This window comes from Toxotes jaculatrix, chromosome 22 (genome assembly GCF_017976425.1).
Source record: "Toxotes jaculatrix isolate fToxJac2 chromosome 22, fToxJac2.pri, whole genome shotgun sequence".
Classification (NCBI taxonomy): domain Eukaryota; kingdom Metazoa; phylum Chordata; class Actinopteri; family Toxotidae; genus Toxotes; species Toxotes jaculatrix.
The window spans coordinates 14,405,645-14,416,717 of NC_054415.1; positions in this window are offsets into that span (position 1 = coordinate 14,405,645).

The window sequence follows — 11,073 nt, forward strand, 5'->3', positions numbered from 1 at the left end:
GATGTACACGGAAAAGAGAATTTAAACTTTGTGTCACTGTGGCGGCCCCTGGGGTGGCCAATCAGAGCCCTGTGCCACACCCTGGCTACCCTTATGGCCCCTCCCCTGCGTTTTTGCCATCGGACTAGATTAATATGGTGCTGAGTCTTGTACAGGTCATACAGCAAGTTTATTTCCACATGTAAATGATAAATGAAATCAAGGATTTCTTCTGCCCAGCTCCTTTATGTCTTATGCCATGAACAACAAATTAAGTAGTAAATTAGCGTGGCAGAGACAGGGTCTATCAGGAGGAGATAAATAGAAACTGGATGAGGACAGAAATGTGTTTTACTTCACAGACAGATAAACAGATGTGATGTAAGATGCAGAAACCTCTGTCACTGTCAGTGGAGCACTGTAAGCTAGCAATCAATGGCAGGATGACTCAGTGAGAGTGGAAGTAGGAGGAAAGGTTAACAGAGGACGCTGCTGAGAGCTTTCGGACCGGGGAAGCTTGTTATTACTGAAGCTCCAGATGCTTCTGCGGTCCCGGTGAACACAGCGGCCTGAAACGGCGGCAACGACATCAGGAAGCGAAGAAACAGGAAATTATTCGGGTTGAATTTTTTGCCTCTGTTAGACAGTGGATAGAGAACAGCATCAGGATATGTGGGTAGATACAGCAGAGGGAGGTTTCCAGGTTGCATTAAAACACAGGAAATTGGTGCCTCACGAAAGAAGCGGTTAAAGGAAAGGTCAGCCTCCCCAATGAGAGAACACACACACCCCGAGCTCTGCTAATCCACTCAACACAGCATACACTGTGATGAGTACGGTCTGTGCTGCTAGGTGACCAGCATCATGAAATCAGAAAAAAAAAATCACCAGCAGCAGCTCTAAGAGGAAAGGATACCAAAAAAAAAGGCATATTGTTTTGGAATAGCAGGGACTATTTTTAGGGTGGTGGGTGATGTGTGCACAGCTAAAATTCCCTGTGTAGCAGATGAATATGTGGGTGCTTGGCTGAAGGAGTTCTTCCGTTATGTTGATTTAATGGTGTGGATTTAACAGCTTATTACTGCTCAAACATCAGTTTTTAAAATCAGACTTTTACTGTGTATTTTAACCAACTGTCCACTTTTTAACACAGTTGTTTATTTTAGTTGCATTTGCTCAGTTGTAGTTTGTGTTTAGCACCACTTTATATGCATGAAATCCAATACACTTTTTTTTTTACATTTACTTGACGACAACTGCTAACGACCCAAAACAAACTGTGGACTTCAGGTTTAATCAGTTTTACACCTTGGTTGAGCTGTCACTCTGCGTCCCACTGTGAACATAGACTCTGTTCTGCAGTGTATTTCATGCACTGACAGGCGTTTTAACCCACATGCCTGTGTCAGCCTGAATGGGTTTTTAGTGTTGTTGTCTTACGTGTGCACTTTTTTTTTTTTTGAGTGCACACGTCAGTTGGTGCACGTGTTGCTAGCTGCTTCATGAAAACCTTAATATTTTGGAGGATGTCATTAGCATGTGCTTGTACCAGTAATATCAGAGATGAATGTCCTCTCAGGTGTTGTTACTGGATTGATAAGTGATGTTTGTCATAAAAGAAAAGGCCTTGATGGGCAGCTGTGCCCTCTGTGTGAACACACTGACTCATTTTTCCCACTCTGACACTGGCCTGAGATCAGTATCACTGCCTGTGTTACATAATGTTATTGCTCTCTGTGATTCACAAATTATACCTGCTCTCATCTATTTTTTGTTCTGAGGCATTTTCATGTACTGTACCCAGGCTGATGAACCATCCAGCAGTCTCAGCACAGAGGCTGGATGTAGCGTGAGAGCGCTCTGAAGGCCGGAGCCAGCCGACCACATGCCTGCGAACAGCCGCTGACAATGACCTCGCTCTGCCCAAACCAGCCGATGCGGCGCTTTTCATTGAACCTGAGGATTAGAAGCCAGTTGTTCCTCGTCTCCTCAGAGGCCCCCGGCCTGCTCCCCCGGTGGGTTACCGCTCGCACACTGACATTCGTACATCAGTGGTGAGGTACAATGTCGCCTGCTCAGATCATTTCAGTTAGAAGTTGTGAAAGTTGTGAAAAGCTGAAACAGTTTAACATACCTCTGCAGTGTTCATGTCGTGCTGTTTAAACTGTGATTATGAGCAGCTGAGCTGTGTAAAAAAAAGCTCACAATGACAGTGCTAATGTGCGGGTATAATGTTCACACAAAATACAGCTAAGGGACTAGTTTTATTTTAGTCACAAATTGAGAAACTTGGAAAGCAGGATTCATCCTATAGGGACCATGAATGTCTGCGGACTGACTCACACACATACTGTAACACTAACATGGCTAAAGAGTCAATCAAATGTGGTCTGTCATCTTCAAAGCTTTGTGTCCGTTTTCTTTCATGTTAGCTCGTCAGCAGGGTGAAGACATGATCATTGTATTAGCCACAGCCAGGTTAAAAAAGCCCAGCTGCTGCTGCTGTTGTTATTGTCTGAGAGTTATTATGTTTATGAATGGATCCGTGTGCCTGTGAAGCTGCTTATAGATGAGCCTTGGCACTCCACTGTTCACGGCTAATGGATTCACGAGTGTCTCTGTAAATAGGCCATGGCACACGAGCAGGCCAACGGCAGCAGCCAGGCCATGAATAATGCATGGAGGTAAATTCAAAAATGACTTCCGGCTTCAAGGAGGCTTCACTGAAACTCTGCTTCTCCAGGAAGTCAGAGGCAGACCCTTCAAGGATTTTTGCGAGAGCTGAAATATTTTTTGTTCAGCCTGTTCGTCAAAGCACTTCAGTCTCTAAAAGCAGTTTGTGCAACGCACCTCCCTGCTTTGTATCATCAAAAAATTTATCTTGGCTTTATTTTACTCTTGTTTTCTGCAATTTATTTTTCTTTCCTTTGTCATTTTAGTTCAGTTAAGTAGTTGTATAATGTTTTCATAGGCTTGTCTTCACGCTGCAGCTGAAAATATCTCCCAGTCCCAGTTTTTCAATCCCTAACTTTGGAAGTAAAATCTGCACATGCACAGATTTCAATCACTGCTTTACATTTCCAAATAGCATCTTCCTAAATGGCTTCTTAATTTTGTTGGGAGTCATCCTCGTCAGCGTGTGTCACAGATTAATGTCAGCGGAGCGGGGCTTACAGGAATGATGCTGGCTAGCATTTATTCCACTGCCCAGTGAGTGTGGCGACACATTGTAGTGACAGTGGCAAATGGGATTACAGAGCAGCTTGACGGCATAAACCAGAGCTCTGGAAGAGAGGTCTTTTCATTTCACTGTAGAGCTATTTTTAAGCACTGTCAAACCTACAGACAGAGAGGAGTGTTTTAATGATAATGGAAACACCCTAATTTTGTAGTGATGACAGTGAAGGATTGAACCCTCTGGTTTTTCCATCTCTTAGTCCGTCTCTCTTCATTACCAGAAGTGGGATTTTTGCTGTATGCAACACAAGCCAGTTTTCTCTTCTCATTAAGTCAGTGTGAGTCTGTGTGTTCATCCACCCCCAAAGCTTTGCTAATGTAGACAAAACTGTCTGTAGTGTAGCAGGGTTCCTGTGGCCTCCTGTGGAGTAACTGCTCCTGAAACTCTGCTACTACATCAAGTTTTCGGGGCAAAAGAACAAACTTGAGGTTCATTTGTAAACATCTTGCAACATGAAACGGAAAAGCTGCTCAGTGAAAATGTTGTCAGCCAAGTAACTCTGAAATATCCACCATGTTTTAGGGTTTCTGCCCTGCATTGTGATTGGAATTATTTTTTTTTTACAAGAAAACATTCTTTTTCAAAGTGACCACAATGGTAGAAAAGTTGAGAGTATATTGTGTTGATGCATATATTATATGTTCATATTAAAATCATTTAGCTATAGTACTAGCATTATATAAAAGTTCAAAAAGACAAAACTGCATAACTGGATGTGAAAACTTGGAGACAGTAGTTTGACAGAATAATCTTATCTTACACCTGCATTAATTAATTCTTGCCACTTGGAGGCATCACAACAAGCTGTAAAGACAACACTGACGCATTATTACCTCATGAAATTTAAAAGGGGTTAGCAAACAGTTAGAATTAGCAAGCAGCTGCTTACACATCCAGTGGATACGAAGCCACATTTATTTTGGATTCGTAGCCTGATTTCTGGTCACCTGATGGAAATAGAAACTAGGCTGACGAGAGAATCAAAACTCTTTTTTTCCATTGTTAAAATAATAATATTGATTAGAGCAGTTTTAAGGCCCAACTCCAACTCCAGCTTCTGTTGGATCACTTCTTCACCTGGTTGCTTATCTCATCTATGAAAATGTCATTTGAATGCACTCTCTCTCTCGAACCACCACAGTTGCCGTTTTGTCGTAAATCCAACATCAGTTTTGTGATTCTATTTTTGGAGATGTTGAGCTGAGATGTGTCTGCTGTTAGACACAATTGGATTCAAGTGCCACATCACCAGGAGCAAACATGAGGCTGTGACGCAACATCAGAATAATATCCAGAAGATCACAGCTGGAAGCTTCATAGAGACACAGCCGAGCGAGGACGAGGTGGGGGTGTAACACAGTGGCTGTAACCCCTCCACAGCATTACCCGCCCCCTGTCCCTCCCCTCTGACCTGCACCCTGCTGTCAGCCTCTCGAGCTTTATTCATTGCTTGTTATGCAACAGGGGTTTATGCCATGTGCTACAGGCTAGTTAAGTATTTATCAAGCCCCTTGTGTAAGCCCGGGATGGCAGGCGGCTGCCAGTTGCCGCTCCCTCTTTCTCTTTCTCTCTCTCCTGCCAAGCTTGATCTATTTTCCCTCCCATTTACTGTGTGTGTGCTCTCAGGATACCCAGACGACACAACCCATCCTTTTAATTCAGCAGTCACAGCCGCCGTGTGTGTGTGTGTGTGTGAACATTTCGTGATAATGCTCAATTCTGATGCAGCATCATAACTTAAACTCCTGTTGTCTGCGGAGTGATGCGACACGCTCCTCCTTACTTAGAAAAAGGAAACAGGAGTGTGAGCATTAGCCGTGCATCACACCAGGACGAGCAGAGTCTGAGACAGAACATCAAACATGCAGTGATTGAGCTCCTCTATGGCCACAAGTCACTGTCACTAGTTCTACAATAGCAGTTTGTGAGAAAAATCCCATCTGGCAGATCAAACTGAAATTCCCATTGTGCTCTGTGGTGGCAGACAGAGAGTGTGGGCTGGGATCCAGTCTGTCAGGAGCCCGCTGGATTACACCCATCAAGGTCCTGTCAGCAGAGCCATTTGCAGTAGAGCAGAGCTGTGAGGGAAAAGGTAAAACTCGTCGACTGGGGCTCTGTTTGTGGCTTCGGCAGCACAGGCTGAGTATGAGCTGTCAGGATGTGAGAGGACAAATGTTGTCTTGAAGGACAAATTCAGAAAGGAAATAATTGCATGTGAAAGACGTGGGTTACTCTGGTATGTCTCGATGTCTCCGTGTTGGCTAACGATGCATACAGAATGAGCTTGTAACATCCCAGGTCTGACCTGAGTCTGACCTTTAATGCAACAAAGCAGAAAAACAGTGCTATTAAATAATCTTTAAAGGGCCCATGTTAAAGCCTGTTAGGTGGTGACATCATCTAATTTCTGCCATAGCTCCACCCAACTTCAGCCTGAGCAGAGGTGTAATCAGTTAGCAAACACCTGTGTGACTGTGCAGGCTCTTTAAAAATGTTTTCCTATTATTCTCTGTCAGACTCTGACAAACTCTGTCAGAGTTTGTAGGCTAATGTAGCCTGAGAGCCTTTTCTAACTTGTACTGCTGACTGAAGTAACATTCTGCGGGGCTCCCTGTGAGGCCACTGTAGTTGTATAGAATTTTTCACATACATAGTGCTACTCCCCAACATCTGGAAACAGACCTTGATGCGTAAAATTGGTGGAGTTCCCCTTCAAATGGGAAAAGAGGGAAAACTGTATATTTAGGGGTTTCAGAGTAATCCTGACTTCAGGTGTCTGAAGTCCCAGCCATGCTGACAACACCCGACAAATCTCTACTTTTTAAATCTGTAAGAAGAAACTTTGTGGTAGTTGAGTATGTTTTTAATCCTTCCTGCCTTACACTCAGAATGCTGAGACAAAACATTCAGAATGTGTTAAACACCCTATTTATAGTTCTACAATAAAATTATCACTTATTATCACTCCTTTAATCAAATGATGCTACTCAGGTGATCCAGATGCTAATAGTAATTTGTTTTTTTCCGTGGGAAGGAGCTCAGAGAGAAAGCTGGGGAAAATCTACCACCCACTGAAGAGTTAAAGGAAGCTGGTAGCTGCCATTAATATTTAAATTTGGCACGTCAGTCGGCCATCTCTCCTTACAGCTTCTAAGAGGATGTCAAGTCACATCTTTGCAGTTCATGACAGTGCAGTCATCAGTTCCATCCTGCAGCGCCAAACAACAGAAACCGCTGAAACTGAGAACTATGACCTTAAACTGCAGCCTCTGTTGGTACAGAAGTGGCCTCTATATAATCCTTAATTATGACCTTTGACCTTAAAGTCTGAGAAAACATATTTTCTTTTGGGGTCCTGCATGAAAATGCAATTTAGAACAGTACTGGTTATTTCTCATTAACATGAGAAATAATTCTGAATTTGTGTCTCTGTCTTTCTCACTCAGCAGCATCCATCTCATGGACTTTGGTGATCCCCTGAATGTATATCCAGGGCTTTCATCAAGCTAAACTAAGCTAGACTTTGTGTTTAGCGCGTACTAGCTAGTGTTAGCATGCTAACGTACTAAACTGAAAAGACAAAACTTGGTAAATATTATACCTGTTAAATAAATAATAATAATATATAGGCCTACATAATATATATTTTCAAGTTTTATCTTGGATTGTTGTTTATTTAGTCACAAATATTTCATGTTATTGAGAAAACTTTTATAATTTTCAGGGACACACCAAATGCACTTGTTGTGCTCCACAGAGAGAACGGAGGAGGCATATTTTCCCAGGTAAGAGAAATCAGAGGCCTGAATCTGTGAGCAGATTGTGAGCAGATGGTGGACTACTGTGTCAAGAATTAGCACTGCTAAATATTACAAATGAGAAACAACACACACACACACACACACACACATAGGAAAGCAGTTTATTTAATACTTGAAATGTTCTAGCTATTGATCAACTGGCCTGTAAGTCTTCAATTATGATAAGTGTGACAGCAGTGCTTATCAGTGTGCAATAACATTGCTGTGCTTCCCACAGTGATCCCTCTGGAGCCAAGTGTTATGTCTGCTCTTGAATGGAAAATTGCCGAGGTGGAATATTCACCCACACACGCTCTGAAGCCGAATACCTTGCCTGGGCGCTCAAGAGTCACAACTAAGGTCCCATTTGCATTTGATGGTCTCATTAAACAGCCCATTAGGGAGCCTCACAGTGTGGACGGGAGGCTCTGTGTGGCAATTTGCAGTTTGATGGCCATGGCGTGCGTTCCTGTGCTGCTCTGCCTGGTGCCCTTGAGAGGTATGTGGCATTTCTCCTCCTAATGGAGGCTCTGCAGTTAGGTTTAGAAACACTGTTTAGTCTGAGGTGTTATTATTAGGCTTCAGTCTTGAGGTCATCCAAACTCATATCAATAAATATTTTACTAATTTGTTCCTATGATCCAATCTATTACAAATTTGGCTTCCAGAGCCAATGCCACTGTCATTCCTCCAGGCTCTGGATTATTATTCCTATGGACTGATCAGACAACACCAATAGATATGGATGATCAAAGTTAAAGGAAATCAGCTCCATTTTTCATTTTAATTTGCTGAAAAATGCTTCTAATGCATGATCTCATCAGGCTCAGAAGCAGCCCAGCCTCGTGCTCGTTAAATTTTATAACACAGTTTTACTCAAAGTTGTGCATTTGGTTACCAAAATGTCCTCTGTTTGCAGGTGTTTTTATAAATCTCATGACATGCTATTTGTTTGTGGACTGCAAAGAGTGTCAACAATAATGCAGGTTTAGGCTTTTTAGTCCATTAAACTCACATGGGTGAGCAAAAATGTCTTGTAGAGCTTGTAAAACAACTTTCAGTTTAGTTCATGTATACGTAATCTGTGTAGAAGCAAGCTCACACATGCAATCCTTTAACTGCTACATACTGCAAATGGAACATAATGGATTCTCTTGTATAATATTAATGAAAGTAATGCCAAGAACTCATAATGAACTGCTGTGGTATTTTTGATGGACACCAGTGGGACAGGGGGAGGTGCGAGTGGAGCGGAGGGAAAATGTTTTCAGACATAAAGAGAACCTTTCAGTGTGGGCAGCCATGTCAGATGCTCGCCATTCGCTGAGGAGATTTCCGATAACAAAGTGTCACCTCTTTTTTCGGGGGTCATCGCTTTCCACTGAATTCAGGGGCTGCTGATTCATCCACAAAGGGCAAAGGTCACTGAGGCGTTGAAGTGCTCGTTACAGCTCTGACTTTTTTAAAATTAAGTAGTCTGTTCCTCAGATTTAAAAAGAACAAAATTTTTTTCAAAAATCTAAAAAAATACAGTGATGCACAAACTTTTGCACACAACTACAGACACATATGATGTGTTAGGTGTCATTTTCAACTTACTGGGTGAATAAATGTCATGAAATAACTCCACCTGTAGATTATCTATAAACCTGAAATGAGCAGCTCTTGGTGGACCTATGATCTTACGCATCAACCCAGAGTCCACAGTAATTAAGCAGCGTTTTAGCTTTAAAGGGACTGTGTGGGCCTGTGTGTGTGATAGGAGCCGTGCTGGGAAGCAAAGCAGTGGGTTCACTGAGAAAAGAGCAAGTCAAGCGTTTGAAGAGAGCAGTTGTTTTGAGGTAATAGGGAAATAAATTTGAATTTGCTAAGCGGACTGGGTACGGAAACACACTCTTGCTCATATTAATTAGGCGGGCCTCTAAATGTTATCTGAAATGTCACAGCCCTCCCTGAGCATAGTATCAGGACGTCAGGACGTCTCATTCTAGGATCCACTATGGCATTGTCCATGGCAATTCACAAGAGCTATCAAGTTTTAAGTGTATAAATAGTTCCGCTTTGTTTGCACACAGTGACAGTGACCTGACTGTGTGAGGAGGGGAAATGCACACCAGATAGTGACTGCAAACTCATTCAAGTTGAAAATTAAAGTTTCACCATCATGCTGCATTATTAACAGAGAAAGGACAGTGTTCAACTTGGGGGGTTCAGCTAATTATGCTTCAAATGAAGAATAACATGTTGACAGTGTGCAAAAATCATGATGTTACTCCTCTTCACTAAGCAGGTTATAATTACTCCTTACAGGAAAGACATTTCAGGAGGAATGTCAGTGAAACTGGCTGGCTCCAGATCTGTTTTATCGTCGTACACGTGAAACATATCTGCCATGATGTTTCAGTACTGCCACTGACGAACAGAGCCACAGCTGGAAATACAAATTAGCTCACTAGCAGGTAAGCTGATTTAAAGGACTAATAACTACAAAATGATGTTAGACATAAACCTCTGTTAGCTGCATCCAGCATCATCTCCTCACAGAGAGGATGCTTCAAGAGACAAACGTGGGTGAGCGAACGCATTATGTGATAATGCTGGGTCGTGTGGTAGATTTACAAATGACTGGCCTTTGATTCCTTTCCACGTGTGGATTTTGTGTAATTTTATCCTTAAGAACCCAAACATCACAACAGAACCATCCTCCGAAGACAATCAACCAAAAAATGAGAAGAGGCAGTGACAGTATGTGGGCAGAGGAACATTCGTACTAACGGTATAATTAGAGAAACTCTGTGAGAACGGAGACGTTTCCAAGACAGCATTTCAGATAATACACTCAAACTTTGACACCACTGCTAATGATTGTTGCTTTTTATAGCCATGCTGTAAAGCTGGAAATCATCACAGGACACTGAAACCCCCCCACTGTCCCTGGTCACTGGTCATAAATGTGAAATTTTCTTTTCTTTTCTTTTTTTTTTAAATAACAAACTTTGGGTTATGTTATTTTATGGTAAATACCAGGATCATTAAAAGTAAATCAGTTAAACTTTGATTTAATACCTAGTTGCCTGATAGAGCTCATTGGAAATAAATATCTCATTATCAGGGCTAAAACAAAACCTCTGACAACAGAAAAAAGTAAATGTAATGCTATGACTACAGTCCACAAACACCTGTGTAACTCTGGCCTTTATCACAACTCAGGGGATTCAAGCTCCACAGCAGCAGTGGTGAACATGGTACCAGTGCCATGGCTCCAAATACAAACCCACCTTGACACTTTGAGACTTGCATGTACTGCACTGTAGCATGCAGCCACCTCTCACTGCCACACTGAGCCGTGATTCTCTGTCCGCTAATACTGCCCTGTCTGCTGTTGAGTGTACTTCAGTGTAATTTAAACGAAGTTACATCACCCTCATTGTTGCTCCCAGAATCCAGTTCAGCTTGAAGCTTATCAGATATCCTGCTGACAGCCCAGGCTGCCTCCATAAATGCAAACTCAGTGGTGAGAATTTTGTTTAGAGAAGTCACTTCCCTGTTCTCTGAAACAGTTAAGTCCAAAATGTGAAGTCCACCACGTGAAAATTAACTGACGACTGCTCTAACAAAGGGATGACTTGAGTTAAAATAAGAGGGTAGAAATTGTTTTCTCGGTACCCAACTGATATCTGATTTATATATCAGAGAAAATGTTTTTCTGTCATCAGCCAGTCTAATCAAGGTTCCCTTGACCAGCCTCCCAGCAGGCCCAGCGAAGCTACTCACCAGCCGCCAGTATCACACTGTGGTTATATCTGGCAGCTCTCAGGTGTCACTGTAATGAACTGTAATGAAACATTGCAGGATTAGAAAATCCTCCCTTAACACCTCCAGTTATCTGGTCCACTGTCTATTCCTGTGCTACCGGCCTGCATGACTCAGGGAAATATTCACTTAGGAGTTTCTGACACGGACGGCACACGTGGGAAGGCTTCCTCTTGTTGGAAAGCGTTGGATGACAGATCTGACCTTTGGGCTCGTGCCAGATATTGCTCAGAGTGAGTTGAT